Source organism: Sphaerodactylus townsendi, linkage group LG06, assembly GCF_021028975.2.
Source record: "Sphaerodactylus townsendi isolate TG3544 linkage group LG06, MPM_Stown_v2.3, whole genome shotgun sequence".
NCBI classification, from domain to species: Eukaryota; Metazoa; Chordata; class Lepidosauria; order Squamata; family Sphaerodactylidae; genus Sphaerodactylus; species Sphaerodactylus townsendi.
Window position 1 is genome coordinate 58,893,187 of NC_059430.1, and position 17,751 is coordinate 58,910,937.

Consider the following 17,751-nt stretch of genomic DNA (forward strand, 5'->3'; position numbering starts at 1 on the left):
GGAATATAATCCATAGACTCCACGCTCCAACGCAGCCATTTTCTCTGGGGGAACTGATCTCGCTGGAGATCAGTTGTAATGCAATCAGATCTCCAGGCCCCACCTGCATGCTCAAAACCCTGTAAGTCATACAATTTCTTAATCTATTACATATTACTCATGTTAGTATGGGCCAGGAATTGGTTGACAGTGACATCAGCAGCAGTAATTTTATTATGAGCCCTTTCAAAAATAAGTTTGACATATCTGAGTTAATGATTTGGAGGGAAAGCACATAGATTTGACCATTGGTTGTCAGTTAGTTAGGAGGCATAGGAGGGAGAATCAAGCCCTGGGTTCCACTCCCCAGGGGTGCACTGCAGAACCGCACCCCCTTCACAATTGTGCACCCATCCCGAGCTCCATGTGGAGATTGGGTAGGGTACAGCTAAATGCCAGCGAGCAGTTCACCGCCCTCAATCTTTACATGTAGATCAGGTGTGACCAGCTGGGCTCGCCCTGCCCCCTCTCCTCAGCCAGGCTCAAACTGGCCCTCTGACCTCCACATGGAGATCAGGGTGGGGCGACTCAGCTGGCCTCATTCTGGAGATGAGAGGTGGGATGAGCTGGCTCCCAATCTCCATATGGAGATTGGGGGCAGGGCAAGCCCCATTCCCCGGTTCTCAACTGTGCCCCTGGCTCGATTTTGTGGCTGGGGTGGGGAGCACAGCAACTGGAGTAAGCCGTGGTGACATTTTATAAAGCTACGCCCCTGCTAACAATGAACAAATCTTCTTACAAAAGTCCTCTAGCCAGTCTTATCCCTGCTCAGTTCTCCAATTTCACAATTTCACTCACCTTGCAGTTGCTGCTGCACATTGGCAGCAGTGGCTACAGACTAGCAGGCAGCTAATAAGCAAGTACACTGTTCCCTTACCCACCTCCTCTTCTCTGTCATTATGTACATTATGTACATTATGTACAAAGACACTTTAGAGCACCCTGGGAAAGATAATCCCCCTGGGAACCTGAACCTGGATTGTAGCTGCTTGGAGAGGAAGAAGAGTGGGTTTTTTCCCCTAGATTAGCTATAGTGTCTAAACCAGAAAACATTCACATTTTGAGCCCAGGGAATATGAACTTAAGTGGTATCTGTTATGCTTGTTGTTTGATGAACACTTTTTTATACTATGAAAAAAAGCTTAAACTGTTATATACTGGAAAAAATGGTTTTTCTCATTTCATCCTTTAATATCTATGTACTTTTGCGACTGCTTTATCTGATATTCTAAACAAGTTTTAAACTGATCTTGATTTATATGTGGCTTTAGCATCCCCCATGTTTGTGGCTGTAAAGTTCACTATGTTTCTTTTACACTAGATTATTTAATTGATGGTTCATCCCATTGGTGAAAATGAGGCAATTCTGAGACTGCTTTTCACAAGTGAATGTCTTTCATGTAATGCTTTGATCCAAAACAGTACAGATGGAGCCATTTTAAAGGTTCATGTCCTATTTATTCCAAAACAGATTGTTACTCTTTTAAAATGTCTTAACAAGGATAGTATCAGCAAGGAAGAACTAAACATGTAGCACCGTTTTATTCACATGGTTTCCTATCTCACTGGAAATATATATATGGAACTCTACTTCTGTATGCTTGGTGAACTGAACTGGGTTGAGATATTAGTTAGTTGTAGAGCAGCAATTTCACATATATTTTTCTGAAAAAAACTATCAGCGTCATGGCATTAAAAAAACTATGTGACAAGTAACAAAAATACACCTTTGTTACAAACTCTTAAAGAGGCTGAACATTAATATAGAACTGTCACCCTTGGGAAGTTCACAAACATGGTTCATGAAAAACCCATGTCCCTTTCATTCTCAGCTTTGTTCCATCCATCAAAGGTACACTGACTCGTGTGGGAGTCGGTTTAGCTTGGCATGGCTCATAGATCTACTTCTATCACTTTTTCTATCTTTGGCAGATACAATGACAAGATTTTTTTGAAAAGCTGACTGGCAGTTGCAGTTGCAGGCAGCTATTTAGCAATGGACATAAGGGTTTCTGCGTGATAGAGTTGAGCCCCTTTCCTCTGTCTTTTCATGCAGTACCTTACCAGTATTGCAATTAATTTATTTGGAGGAAAAGGGCCTGAATCTGTCTTTCTCCCAAAAAATTGCACCTTGGAAGAGACATTTACAATTACCAGAGTAAAGGTTTAAATATTCCCTTATCCTGAGACCACTTCAAAATAAATACCTGGATTTGCTAGTTAGCTTTGCAAAATATATGGAAGATTCTAACTATGAATCATTTTGCAGCAGGTCTGTTTTGGCCTTCAGCTAAAAGTGACCAACACATGCTAATAAATTCCAAAGGTTAATTTTGCATTGTGTCAAAAGTACTTTTGTTTGTGCTGAGACTTCTGCAATCAATTTCATTGGTTTATATTGTGGGAGAAAATGAAAGAGTGTTTCCTATTTAAGCCTCCACTCTCTGAAAAACAAAAACATCAGAAGCTGCTGCATATTTTCAAACAGGAAAACAAATTAGCTTTGAATCCAACATTTTGAATATTTTAAACAGCACAGCCAACATTCATTTCCATTGTTAACTTAATCATTTTCCTTACTCTGCTCATCCTGACATCTGTTGCAATAAATCTGCCGGAAAACCATAACTTAGATCCATGCCTTCAAAGTGCAAGTGCTTTTCATCAATCATCAATTATCTGTACAGGGGATCTAGCCTACTGTAATGTCTGAGTCCATCTTCTCCCAGATAATAAATGAAAGATAGAAGATGCATGCAAAAATCAAAGAGAGGAAACAATGAAAAAGGTTTTGCTTTAAACCATCAAAAATGTCTGAAATTGCATTAGTATACAGAATATGCCCTGGACAGGTAAAAGGTTTCTTTTCCTTTTAAATAAAAAGAATTCTGTTGGTAACCCTGAACAATACTACTGTAAAAATATGCATGAATCACTTGTTCTCAAAAGTGCAGCTGCAATTTTTACATATTCATAAAATCTTAGCATTAAGTATATTAATACACCTCAATTTAGATGTGACTTCCTTGTGTGTTTCGTTTGTGTGTCATTCATGTCACTTAGAGATGCTGTGAATTTCTTAGTAAACCTGTTTGGCATGTCAGCTTATCTTGTGCATCTTTCACAGTGGTGGGATTCAAATAATTTAACAACTGGTTGTTTTTAATCACCATTTTAACAACCGGTTCTGCCAAAGTGGTGCGAACCTGCTGAATCCCACCACTGATATTTCACAATCTAATGGTGAGCTGATCTGGGGAATGTTCAGATTGCATTCAGCTACTTGAACAGCTGCTGAGTTAATTTGCAGCTGCCTGATGATCTGTAGCTGACTCGCAGCTGATGGTGGGATCTTCTGGGAGTCAAGTTCCGGTCCACACTCCCTCAACAACATAGCTACATAATTAAATTGCAAAAAAGAGGAAAAGCTTGTTTTTCTTCCCTCCCTTACATGTTGGATTGGGAAGCAGTGCTTTTGATACCTGCATTGCAAAAGGCAAGGCAAGAACTCTTTCAGCCCCATCCAAACCCGGAAGTGGCAAGCCACGGCGCCAATGTGGTGCCACCCTGCTGTTTCCAAAAGAGCTTTTCAGTGGTACCATGAGCAGGGAAAAGTCCTGAAACTTCCCCGATGCAAAACAAACCCCAAACCCATAGAGCTGACAGGATATATGCTGCCAAAAGACAGGCGTAAATCCAATAACCGTTATACCATACTACCAGCCTTCAATCCCAGGAGGGAGCCAAGTAAAGTTGGCTCAGTCCCCTGGCAACACCCTGTCCCATCCCCTCCCATGCTGACGTCTGAGCGGTACACCAACACAGCCTCGCTGCAGCTCAGACTTCTGAGTTCTGCAGAGGTGGAGTTGTGTAACAGTCAATGGGTGGTTGCTGATATGTCTCCCCCTCTGCCAAAGTAAGTGCCCCTGAGAAGACAAATAAGCCTGCGCAAGGGTGTGCCACTCTCTCAAGCCCTTTTTCTTCCCCCTCTGGATAGGGATCCCAGTCTTCACTCCCTTCTAAACTGTGCAGGAATAGTGGAATCTGAAAAAAAGAACCTTTTTTTTTGCATGCCCCTATTGGATACTACACTGATACAGATGTTGTATGTGTATTTTACAACAATCTGTCTGGATGGATAGATGAGTTGCCATTTGGAGAGACTACTTGTTTCGGACTATAGTTCTCTGTTACATTACACAACATAATTATTGATATAAACAATTCATGGCCTTATGCTTTGGGCCCTTTGCTGGAAACAAGGTGATTGATTTCTATATTTATGAGGCATTAATAATAGCTTGTATCCTGCAATCCACTTCAGCTAGCATATAAACCATTAAAGTCCAATTTCATTTTAAAAGTTGCTGTATGCTATTGCTCAAAAAAATCTCCACTGTATCAAAAGAGCGGTTGTCATATCTGCTTGTCATTGTCAGGCCTGGGCGGAGCTTGAGCCAAGGTCACACCTGCACTTGCTATTATCTGTATACGTTAATGGGCCTTTCTGTCTTAATTGCCATGCTTTGCAACAGAGTGAAGTATGCCTTTCTCATTCCCCCCCCCCCCCCCCCCAGGCCGGAATGAAGTCTATCGCTTGTCCTTGAAACACTTGGGACACCAACAAAACTGTTCTCACCTTATTCTTCTATTATTTAGTGTGAAAAAAAGGAGGGAGAGTGCTTCTTAGCACTGACTTTCTGCAGCAAGGATCCTGACACAGTTCAATAAAGCTCTTGAGCCCTTCTCGAGTCTCAGTTATTGACTGGAGTAACACAGCCTTGCAGTCATCTGTAGATGGAAATAATAATACTGTACTGCCTCTCAGTGATGTTTGCTAAGCTCCCCAGGTTCACTATCGTCCGTCTCCCAATGTGCTGTAAACCCAAGTGTCAAGACCAATGGGTTTTTTGTGTGTGTGGTCTGGAATCACTGATGGCTTGTGTATAAAACTACAAGGCTGGAAACATCCCAGTTTGTTGATCAAATGCAGGGGCAAATTGGGTGTTTGGACTGATTGAATAGTCTTATTATTTTTACATATTCCAGTGTTAGCATTGATTTATCAATCTATCTATGTGGTTATTTAATTTAAAAAAACTAAAGATCTAAAGAGATGCAGGAGTGGGGAGACCAAGGGCAAAGCATGATGGAGAAACAAAACATCTGCAGTTTGTAGTCATGTTCTTGAAGACGTAAAAACCCACAGTCTGTAGGTTGTCTACAAACGGGTCATTTTCAGGAAGGCTATGAACTGCAAATGCAGAGCTTTTCCATTAAACCATAAAGCATCTTTTTCTTCTCATTTTCTCCATTTTCTTACTGGACATCTAGTCTGATGAAGAGTATTGCGGAACTTGATGGCAGTTACACATAACAGGAGGGTAAAAATCTCACCTTGTGTAATGTTTCTGTGCCAAAATTGTAATGACTGAAAAGGGCCAATATGATCAACATAAAATATAAAGGGATATACCTTAACCCCCAGCTCTCATTGCTAACCACTATAATGAACAGTCAGGTGGTCAAATATCAAGAGAGCATAGGCTATATGATCAGTTTCTGGATATGTTTGCCCAACTCTTTTCAAGTTGCTTCGGTGTAGTGCAGTGGGTAACAACATGAAATATAATGTGTGACAAAGATAATTTAGTCTGGATTGTACCAACTCTGAAATTTTATTACCAGACATTAGTTCTAGAAACCTGTTGATTATGAGCAACTTTCTGGAAACCTCAGATGTACTCTAGGGTAACATGTAAGTGTGTATGGCATGGGCTGAATCTGAGCTTGCAGTACAGTGCTCCCTTGGGATAGCTGTGATATAAGTTGATGGAGAGTGACATCTAGAGGAAGGTGAAACTATTGTTTGTTATTCATTCTATTTGTGTTTTAATAAAGAGGGATCCCCCACACACGCATACATTATTGCAGTTTATTGGGGAAGGTAAACTATGCCCTCTTCCAGTATCCATTTTATGTTCTATTTGTCAATATATTATTCAGTTTTAGCATTCTGAGATCAGCAATTCAGAAGTACATTGATACATACATTACTTTTGACTGTAATTATTTTTCTGAGGCTAGAAAATTTGAGATTTCCTTTGCTCCTAACAATAGATTATATGGAGACATTACCTCTTTTATTAGAATTTTAATGCAAAATTTTATGTGCTTGTGATTGTTTTTCATAGCCATTCAAATATGATCTGGTCTTATTTTAATAATATGCTTAAAGATATTAAGAAACAGTATGAGATAGTGCTGTGGTGGTAAACCTATGGCATGGGTGCCAGAGGTGGCACTCAGAGCCCTCTTTGTGGGCACGCACACCATTGCCCCAGTTTGGGCACTTGGCAGTGGCATAGTGTCAAAGGGATGAGGGGTGCACAACGCATTGGGTGCGTGACCCTGCGGGGGCGTGGCAAGAGCATTATAGGGGTGTGATGGGGCGTTCCAGGGGTGTTTCGGGTCGTTCCAGGGCAGGGTGGGGGCAGGCAGGGTGTGGCAGGGGCGCAGGGCGCACATGTGCCCGGGACGCAGTTTTCTCTTGCTCTACCCCTGGAACTCGGTCTCTAAAAGGTTCGCCATCACTAAGATAGTGTATCCTTTTGTGATTGGGAGGGGTTGTTTCTTTGCTTTTGCTGTCAAGGTTTTTATTTTGTTAGAAGGTTTTTATTAGTTAGAAGCTTTTGATTATTGTTTGGTTTTGATTTTTGTGACAAATCTTGAGAAATCTTTTACTAAAAATGGTCAAAATGTTTTATATTAATAAATGTATAATAACATTTGATCCAATTGGGGTGAATTGGTAGCTGTTTGTATAACATATTCTGTTACTATGAAATACAATGTTGCCACTGAGTTGTCAGACCAGATGTCCTCTTGGTTGCAGGGAATTCACCCTTCTTCTTTGGGTAGGGTCATTATAAGTAATTTATAGCAGCTGCAGAAAACTGTGTTGATGCTCCTTCATGTTCACTGCAGTGGGCAGAAACTGCTTTTCTCTACTCCTGTTGATATGCAAACAGGGTTGGAAATCAGGAATTCCTTCCCCATCTCAATGGCTAATCATCCTGCAGAGGTAGATCCCGGAAAACTTCCTCATCTTCTTAAAAGCTTGGATAACGTTCAAGGGTTATGCAAAAGCATTTGCTACTATTTTCTGTGGATGCCACCATCCATCTAATTATTTACCACATTCTGGGACAGTTGGGAAAGCAGGGTCCAAAGACATTCTGGGGCTCAAAGCCCAACAGATGGCCTGGATCTAACAGCTGTTGCTGGGTCAGTCTCCCATTTCTCAATTGCCTTGTGGCAATGAAGGAAGTAGAGCACAAGAAAATCACAATCTGCTGCCTTCTCCATTCTCCTATTCCAATGGGCACAGTATCCCTTTCAACATCACATGTTGGTTTAATCCAGCAGGGCTGCTTCTTACATTGTTTATGTATATCAAGTTGCCCTGGTGAATTTGTGTCATGAGCTGCATATCACATCCAAGTCCCTAGAAAACTTCTGCACACTAGCAACTAGGGTTGCCAACCTCTAGTGGAATTTGGTGTTCTCTTAGAATTATGACTAAAGAAAATGGCTGCTTTGGGGGGTGAACTCTATGGCATCACATCCCTATTGAGCTCCCTTCCCTCCCCAAATTATGTCTTTCCCAGATTCCACCCCCCTCCCCAAATCTCCAGGAATTTTCCAGCCCAGAGATGATAGTCCAGTGGTTCTCAACCTGTGGGTCGCGACCCCTTTGGGGGTCGAACGACCCTTTCACAGGGGTCGCCTAAGACTCTCTGCATCAGTGTTCGCCATCTGTAAAATCGATAAATGTTAGGGTGGGGGGTCACCACAACATGAGGAACTGTATTAAAGGGTCGCGGCATTTAGGAGGGTTGAGAACCACTGTGATAGTCTATCAGCCAACCACCATGAGGAGGCATTCAAACAGTCTTCCATATGCCTCTGTGTACTTGTTGGATTGTTGCCTTCTGGGCTGTCTGTGCTAATTCATATTTACCAACCATGCCAGGGAGACTGATCACACCTTCAACAAAATAATTAATTTTATGGCATTATTGTTACATGATAAATACCTCCTGGATTTATCCTAACATGTTTCATACATAGTCATTTTGTAAGTCAAATATTAACTATCAAGTTAAGAAATTATATGGATGAGCATAAGTGCCTTTTTGGGTCCATGAATAGCCAACTATGTCTATTTGCCAGTTTATGCAAATATCACATCTGAAAATGCAATCATTTTATGCAGGAGACAGTTGCTCATGACTTTTCAGGTACTTTTGTGGGGCAAACAGAATGTACTTGGGTTCCTGACCCATGGTACCTTTGAATCCAAGATTTCTTCCTTTCTAATTTCTGATCAGAAGAATTGCTGGCATAAGCACCACCACTGTGCTATTTATAATTGTTAAACATTTCCTGCCTTTATAGTACAATATTCTGTTAAGAGCGATGCTTGACGTGAAGCATTGTGTATCCCTCTGCAATCTGAATAGTGAAAAGTTCTCAGTGTTTGTGGATTGTATCACATGCATGAGAACCTAATATATTTACAGGAAGGGATCTGGAATTTCCTGGCTGCAATATACAGCTTTGCATAGATTTGGAGGATAATTTTACTCTATTGTGTTGAAATGAATGTGCTTTTTCATGCTTAATATAACTATTCACCATTACTCTTGTGAGTGACATCGCTTAAAGTTGGAAGCACTTGTAAGTAAAAAAAACAAGTTTAGAAAATTGCTGCACAAAACTGAAACACTTTTTTAACATAAAATAATATTAAATTTTGTAAATCATATTCAAAATTAACCTACAACATTAGCATTTCAGTAACCTTTGAGTTCTAGACCTTTTCTGATTCTGACTCTTGGTAAGTAATTTGGTAGCCATATTCATCTGTAGCAGCAGTCTAACAAAGAAGTCACATGGCACTGCAGTGACTAATAAAATTTATTCCAGGATAAGATTTCATGGGAGGCTGGATGCAGCACCCAGCTCTGCATCCAGGCATCCTGGAGGACCACAGCATCCGCCCACTGGTGTGTTAGCACCTCCACTGGGCTAAATGCCCCAGGGAGGGCAAATCCACCTCCACAAATCAATTTGCCCCCTCTCCCAGGGTGGGCTGTTATGCTAACAGACAAACTTGTGATAGGACGGGCAGGGGGGGGGGCTGTTTCTAGGACAGTAGTCTACCCATCGTTTTTAAAGGTGCCATTGATAGTGCAGGCTAAGATGGATGCAATGTTCTAGGTTTAGATTTTGGTGCCATAAGAAGGATCCTGTCTGTACAAGTCCCTCAGTTCTCTCATTAGTATGCCTACCAGTGAGCTATACTTTTTTCTGCAGCCTCAAGTATCACTATTTGAACGACAGTAGCAATAGCCATGGGAAATGACCACAGCCCTGGAAACAGAACACCTGCACTCCTACTCACAAAATATATGCTAAATGGCAGCCAGGTATGCTCGCCAAAGAGTGCTACTCCCTGTGAACAATTTACTAATGATTCCTAAACCAAAACCTGTTGTCCTTGACTGGGGCCAGAATCTTTTCAACCCTGGCCCCAGCCTGGTGGAATACTCTGTTGAGTGAGACTAGGGCCCTGTTGGATTTGGTATAGTTCCACAGGACCTGCAAGACCCTGCAAGTTCCACCAGGACCTGCAAGTTCCACCAGGCTTATGGTTGAGGACAATGATGGAATTCCATTTGTTTGACCTACCCTTTCTCCTCTATCCCTCCCTCGCCGCTGCATCATGACCCTGGTATTCCTTGGAGGCTGCCTATCCAAATACTAACCAGAGCCAACATCACTCAGGCCCTTTCCGCACGGGCAGAAATCAATGACTTCAGCCCAATAAAACAGCGTTTTGCTGGGGACCCTTCGGACAGGCGCCACTGCCAAATCAATGCAGCGGTGCTCTGTTCCTGCCCAAATGGTGTTTTCAAAACTCGCTCGGGAGCGAGTTTTTCTACAAATGCTGGCTTCCATCTGCAAATGGCAGCGGGTGGAAGCCGGCGTATTCCCCTCCCCGGCCCCAAACGCCTCCTTACCTTCTGCTGGCTGCCGTCGCTCTGAAGAGCCCAGGGGACACACCCCCTGGCCTCTGTCGCTGCAGCCATCGCTCTGGCCACGTGTGCGTGTCCCCTGGCCTCCTCAGAGCAACAGCAGAGCGATGGCTGCCAGCAGGAGGCAAGGGGGCTGCACGGCTGTGCGGAGCCTGCTCCAACAGCTGTGCAGCTCATGGGGCCATTTGTGCAAATGGCCCCAGAGCCTCCATCGGCATGATGTGCGGAAACAGCCTCAGCTTCTGAGATCTGATGAAATCAGACAAGCCTAGCCAGTGTTTACAGTGGAGAGACTAAAATGTATTTGAATTAGTTTGGCTGTGTTCTTTCGAAATCTAAATAAGCTTGTTTAATGAGCATCTGCAGCTAATTTCAAGACATGCGAATTGTGCTGAGCATCAAAAGGTGTTTGGTTGTGGTACTTCAGTCTCTTTACTTGAATGCTAAGGATCAAAGTGTGAGTCATGTTAGAGCCCAGTGATCAGAACTCCCAGTGTGTAATTTAGCCTTTGCTGTTAGAGAAAGGGCATCTGAAATGGGGCTATGATGTTAAGAATTTAATTCCTCTGATAGGAAACAACCTGTGAGCAGCTTTCAATCGTCAAAAAAAAGTCATGTCCATATTGTTTCTGTTTTGTTTTCCCTCCCATTCTTAAAAATAGCCCAGGGAGGGCTAGGAAAACTGTGCTGGGAGAAAAGAACACACCTACATTCCCAGCACTGTGGTTCTGATCTAGATTGTGGAATGCTTTATAGGCATCCTGTCAGATATCTGGAGGTTCAAAAGTCATGGGACTTCAGGTGACTTCTTCCACTAAGAATCATATATGTTTGTCTGCATAGACCCATCATGACTTCTGGTATAGCAGGATGGACTGGTGGGAACTGTTCTTTTATATAAATAGGTACCTATGGAAGATCCTGGGGTCAGGTCTGATAGTGTTTCATCTGAAAACATGATTTCCATGATAAAATCCATTTTGGTGTTGGAACAAATTGACAGGAAAAGAAGGGAAACTGCCTAAGCTTTCAAATTTTGTACAGTCAGTTCCCTTTGCTTTACAATGAAGCTTTATCGAGGGCAGTACAGGAGTTGGCCGTACTTGAGCAAGCCTGATTAAAAGAGGGAAGGCTGAAACTGCTCTTATGTCAGCTGCTTTCCTGCTCAGGATGTCAAGAGATTCCTGCCCCAGCCAGATACTGATTGCTTAAAACTTAGTCCAGCAGTATGTGTCGAAATCATTTCCTATGCTCTTTTTCAGCATGATGAAGTTTGAAGAAATCCTTAGAAATGACTTGAGCAATGAATTTGAGCATTGAAAAAGCTTTGTATGGAGGAGCATGGGATTCCCATTATTCTCTCAGGCTACAAACAGACATCCCAATGCCTTATTTTGTGGTTGCATTGCCATAGTATCAAATATGTGTACCAGTCACTGTACAATATGATTTATAACTATAAGTAAAAAATTTTCCTATTAGCAGAGGCTCCCTATCTGTGCACTCATAGAGAAATAAAGTCATGCTTTACTTTATGTGTGATGGACGATATGAGTATATGACACAGATATTTCCATATAGGAAAAAAGATATTTCCATATAGGAAAAAAGATATTTCCATATAGATCTGTCCTTTCAAACCTATGCATGGTGCTGTATCCTTTGTCTTTTAGTGCAGCCATTTGCTCTTTCTGCCAATCTATTGGTTGGTTATCTCTCTGTGCCAGTTTTCAGTACATTAAAGCAAAAATGAATTCTTATAATACACTGTTTAATGTTGATATTAGAAATCTGCTTTTTAAAAGGGGGAAGGATTTCTGTTCTCACTGATTTGCATATCTTGATGTAAAGCTGAAGGCCTGTCCCCGGGAGACTTTCCTGCAGGCATGCTCGGATACTTAGTGTTTTGGTTCATGTTTTGATTCCCTGTCATTGAGAAGGGAGTCAGTTTTTCATTGAGCAGCTCAACTGTTCACAAGCAGCTTGAACCTGCTTGGTAGTTTACTTTCCATGAACTGAAACAATACAGTATAGTGCAATCATCAGGACTTCATATATGTTCATTCTTACAGTCTGATGGGAGTACTAGTTTCCCATTACCGCCCTGACCTGTTACTGTGCATTACACAGCAGCAAACTGTTTAACTAAGAATAAAAAATAATCAGCTGTTTGATTTAGATGTGGCAAGGAAGGTGATCTGAGGCATGACTCAGGAATGATCATGGCTGTTGAAAATTGTATGTTATCTACAGAGTTCACAGCATCTCTCATTTCTTGTGCAATTTTGGCACTTCAGCAGCATCACACGCATATATGGAGAAGCACTTGTTATATTTTAAGGGACTGATAATTAATGACATCTATGATTACAAGAGTTAATTATGGTTATGAAAATCTGTTTAAACAGAGGCCAAAATAAAAAGAGGTCCATATATACATACTAAGAGGGGCATTTCCATTTTTATAATTGGTGGAGTCAAGAAAAGCCAGTCTAGACATTCCCTAGGGGTGATCCTTCAAAAACTACACCTAGCCGTTGTGAGAAAGAAGGGCTGAAATCCCTTCCTGGCTTTTTGGTCCTGATCAAGTGAGCTGTTCTCAACTTCTCAAACAGTCAGACAATGCTAAGCAGGGGGGTATCAACACAAAATGGTGCCCAGGGCAAGAACTGGTATTGCATTCCCCCCCGCACACACACACAGTCATGGCTACAAAGGCTAATGCATCACCCCACCACCAAACCCTTGTAGATGCTACATTCCCCTGACTTCCTAAATCAGCACATTCAAATAAATACCTTCGAGTAAGAAGAGAAACAGGACAAGGAATGGCCAGACTGTAGCACATTTCCCCAGGTGCACCCACCCACAGCAACCAAGAACCAGTTAGCCACCCCATGCTCTGTCCCGTCAGTGAGTGGACAGGTAGAAGTAGCACCAGCTCTCTGAGGGCTGATACTTTGGGGTGTGGAAAGGGTAGCCCTCCCCAATAGCCTCTGGGGGTAGCTGCCAGCTGCCTCAGGCCTGGGAAGATCTTCTCATGTGCCCCTCTGTGCAGCTGGGTAGGTACCAACTGGTCACCTTCCTGCAGTGCTGACCTGCAGCCTCTGCTGCTGACTGCCTTAAGCCTGGGAGGAAGATCTCCCCATGTGCTTCTCCATGCAGCTGGATGTGTGCCAACTGGTTGCCTTTTCACCAGTGCACTCATCCATCTGCCCAGGACTCCCATAGTTTAGTCAAGCAGAGCCATGACCACCAGCACGGCCCCCAGCAGACAAAGCAATGGGTTGAGACAGTAAGGATGAGTGGCTGGCAGGTGAAGCAGTAAATGCAGATGGCAACAGGGAATGGCAGACCGGCAAAGTAGCAAGTGGCGGAAGGAAAGTGCTCCCACATGTGATGCTTGCAAGTAGTTGGCCTCCTCCCCGCCATGGTACACCACTGATGCTAATCAAAGCAATATAGTTTTAAGAGTGTCGTCATCTTTTTAAAATCTTTATTCTGTACATATAACTGCAACCTTAACTTACCTAGAATCCCAGGCATTTTTTTACCTGATCCTCATAGGTACAGGTGAAAGAAGGCAGAATGCGCTATTACAGTCACCATCAAAGTTGGAGAATGTTGTTATTATTTTTGAATCTCTTTTAATGCTATTCGAATCTCTGTTATTTACCGTTCAGAGAGATCCTCAGAAGGCATCAGAAAAGAGTTGTATTATTGCAGAACAATCTTAGGATGTAAACTAAGTTCCTTTCTCTGTAATCAGACTAATTCTGCCAGCTGACTAATGACTTCCTTCCACCTGCCACAGTGGATTATGTCCAGTAAAGAGCCCCTATTGACCACGAATCTCAGCAAAGGAATAGAGATATGAGAACCCAGAAGGAAACAACGCCCTTGTCTGAAATTCAAAATAAAAAGACAGAGACACTTGGAAGGCATCAGTATGCCTGATTTAATACTCTGAATGGAGAAATGGAGAGAATGGAGAAAAATAAGGATTGGGACTAGAGATGTTGCATTCTTAGTGAACACTGAATAAACAGTGCAGACAGAATGATCAAAGCTTAAATAAACAGTTGAAACAATATTCCAGCAGCAAATGTTCATGTATGAAGCAGAAATTGATGTTAGGTGTAAAACATAGGCAGGAAATGGCCTTGTTAATGATTTGAAGTTGTCACTACATTTGTTGCCACTGAAATAGAGAGGCGGAGCTTCTGGTAAAGATTTTCCAGGTAAGTGTTGCTCTCGCCACCTCAGAATTCATGTGTGAATTATCTGGAGAGGTCGCTAAACATGCTGAAATTGGTCAGGGTGTACATTTGTTTATTAACTAATAAGAAAATAACACAAAACAAAAAAGTTATTGTCATTGTTATATCAAACACACAATGTCCAATTATGTTAATTAATATTCATTATTGTGGTAGCCACCCTTCTGGTTTACAGAGTGCAAGCAGAATTCAAAGTCAAAAGGAAGGTGGCAAGAATCACAAAAGAGTGAAATTGATTTAAAAACAGATGAAAAACAGACTGCTATCTCTGTCTTTTGTCATTGGTCTTTTTCATTATCTTGCAATAAAAATGCATACCTCATAGCATGTATCATATTCCTTCCCTATTGTACAGTGTGGAGGAGGAAATGCTGCAGCACCTCCTATGGCACTCCAGGCGGCACAGCAAGCAGCAGGGGAATTATCACACACTATCACCTCCCTCCACTGCATACTCCACTGCACGGGACCTCCACATCCCCCCCTCCCCAGCCTGAACCCAGGGGAGTGGCAAAGCATGGCCCCTTAGTGCTTTGGGTGATGGTGGCAGTTCAGATGCTACTGTGGGTGGGTATGGGCCAAGGCCGGCAGCCAACCCTGGTGGTGGGGAGCAGCTTCTGCTAAGCTGGGCAGCTGTTTCAGTGGGGCGGAGTCTTGGCCAGGCTGAGTCTCTGTGGTGGGGGGGGGGGGAGGAACTGCTGAGCCCTGGTGGCCACCTAATGCCAGTTCTTCCCATATTTTTGCGTGCAATGGGGTCCTGGCCAAGCAGGTCTCAGGTTCTGGGGACCACATCCATCCAACTGCAGGAGGGCACCACTGATTCATGGAGCCATACATCTCTGGCTGCCTCTTGGATCAGGACATCATTGACCTGGTTCAAACCATGATGCACTTGCAGCTGGCTCTCACCTTTATGACTCATGTGGCCTATCACAAAGGCATCATCCTCTTTGTCAGCTACCACTAGCAGTTTGCCCTTCTGGTAGAGACCACAGCCCAAGAGTGTGGGGAGTATGCCCACACCCACTACTGACAATGAGGGTTGCTGACCAATGCTGAGGTCCAGTACAGAGTGGCCATGTGCTTTGCATTCCTGAATGAATGAATGAATGAATGAATGAATGAAAGAAAGAAAGAAAGAAAGAAAGAAAGAAAGAAAGAAAGAAAGAAAGAAAGAAAGACTTACGCCATGTGTTTTCATGGTGTAGGTCAGAGGGCTGTGCCTGAGGTGTTCCCAGGCTCAAAACCTGGTAGAAAACAACTACTGTCGGCCCCAACCCCAGAAACAACCTTAGTCCACCTGCAGCCGCACCAGTGTCCTCCTTTACACCTATGCCGCTCTTGGGGTGGAAGCCTCTCTTTCTGTTTACCCTCACCACCAGCATAGGAGTCACTTATGCCAGTGGGGTGGATAAACATGTCGGCATGGGCCTGCACTATTCCCATAGCCCAGGGGTCCCCAAACTACGGCCCGGGGGCCAAATGTGGCCCCCTGAAGGCATTTATCCGGCCCGCCAGGCATGGCGGCGATGGCTCCATTCATGTGCAGTGGGGGCTTGAGGGAGAGGAGGAACCGGCCCCAATGGCTGTTGATTGCAATTACATGATGGCACCCCCAAATCTCCATGAATTTTCTGACCCAGAGTTGGAAACCTTACATGTGGCAACGCCTGCTCCGCCCTTCCCTCTCAGCTACTCCATGTGTTGCTCTCAAGCTTTCTGTTCCACCTCACTCCCATTGGCATCAGCCAGGCTGGCGAATCGCTCGCTGGCTGCTAGGGAGGAAAGAACCCAGGAAGATACCTGATCCTGGGTTAGATGGAATGCTTCATTGGGAAAGTTCTGCTTTTTTTTTTATTCCACAGCCTCCCCAACAATATTTGGAGCCCACCCTGTACTTGACATACTTTGGTCACTGTTCTAAAAATAGACCATGACAGAAAGGCTGAAAGGTGAAATCAAACATTTTACAATCATTTGTGGATAGGAATTTGTTCATAGTTTTTTTTAGTCCGGCCCTCCAACAGTCTGAGGGACAGTGAACTGGCCCCCGTTTAAAAAGTTTGGGGACCCCTGCCATAGCCCCTTCTTCCTCAGCCATCTGGACTGGACTGTTAGAGACAACCTACAGCATCAACCAGAAGTGGAATCACTTCCTCCACAAACTCTGAGGCAGTGTGGGAACCCCACTCCCAATATATGAGGTTGCCATTTGTGTATATTTTGCAGCTTCAATACATGCAAGTAGAATATTATATTTTGGGGGTGATAGGCTCATGTGTACTAAAGCCAGAAAATACATGTTTTCTTTTCCAAATAAAATGGTGACTATGCATACAAGGAGGCAGTAATGTCTAAAAAGGTATCATTTGTTGAAGGCTTTTAAAATACTGATTCTATCGCTTCTCACATTAAATATATTTCAGAATTATAGTCTTCTATCCTAAAGTTATTATTAAAGGGTAATATTTTGCTGAAGTCACAGCTGACTTATGGTGACCCCATAGGGTTTGCAAGGCAAGAGACGTTCAGAGGTGGTTTGCCATTGCCTGCCTCCATGACACACCTCTGGTATTCTTTGGAGGTCTCCCATCCAAATACTTGCCAAGGTTTAGGCTGAGAGTGACTAGTCCAAGGTAATCCAGCAAGTTTCAGTGGCAGTGTGGGAATCTGAACCTGAATTTTCCAAGATCCTCACCCAGCACCTTAACCTCTGTACTGTGCTGGCTCTCTGAGTACGGTAAGCACATATCCTTAAACCCTTCCTAGGGCATAGTCCTCTGGTCTGTGTATCCTTACCTCTCTTTAAAGGAATACTTTTGCTTGTCAACCTCAGTTTTTCTGGTCTTAAGTCCTTGAATTGAAAAAAGTTATAAATTCACAGTTATAATTAGATCAAAACTATATTATTTTCTTTCTCTTTTTGTTAGAAAGGAAGTAGCCCTTTTACCATGACTGACAGATAGAACAATGTAAAGGCCAAAGAAAATATTAACATTTTGATTGTGCTTTGTTGCAAAACAATATAAACAGATTTTCTCTTTTTATTCATAAAGACTGCAGACCCTTTAGGGAAAGACTGATCACATTTGGTGCACATTCTAGTTAAAGGGAATTCAAAAATACACTTGGCCTTCACTACTTATATTAAAGAACTGGAAACAAACAGAAAAGACATTAAATACATATAAATTAAATAATTAAATTAAACCAATAAATTAAATAAATGTAAGCTTGCTTTTGAGTCACATAGCACTGAGCAATATTTTTGAGAGGAGATGTATGAATACACCCGTTTTCTTTTCTTTTGCTGTTTTTTCATTCTGAGC

At 42.7% G+C, this 17,751-nt stretch overlaps 1 protein-coding gene across 2 annotated transcripts in view; it reads left to right on the forward strand.

Moving 5' to 3' along the window:
- Nucleotides 1-17,751, forward strand: part of PTPRR (protein tyrosine phosphatase receptor type R) — a 133,258-nt gene that overhangs the window by 86,631 nt on the left and 28,876 nt on the right. The gene's annotated exons all lie outside the window — the stretch shown is intronic.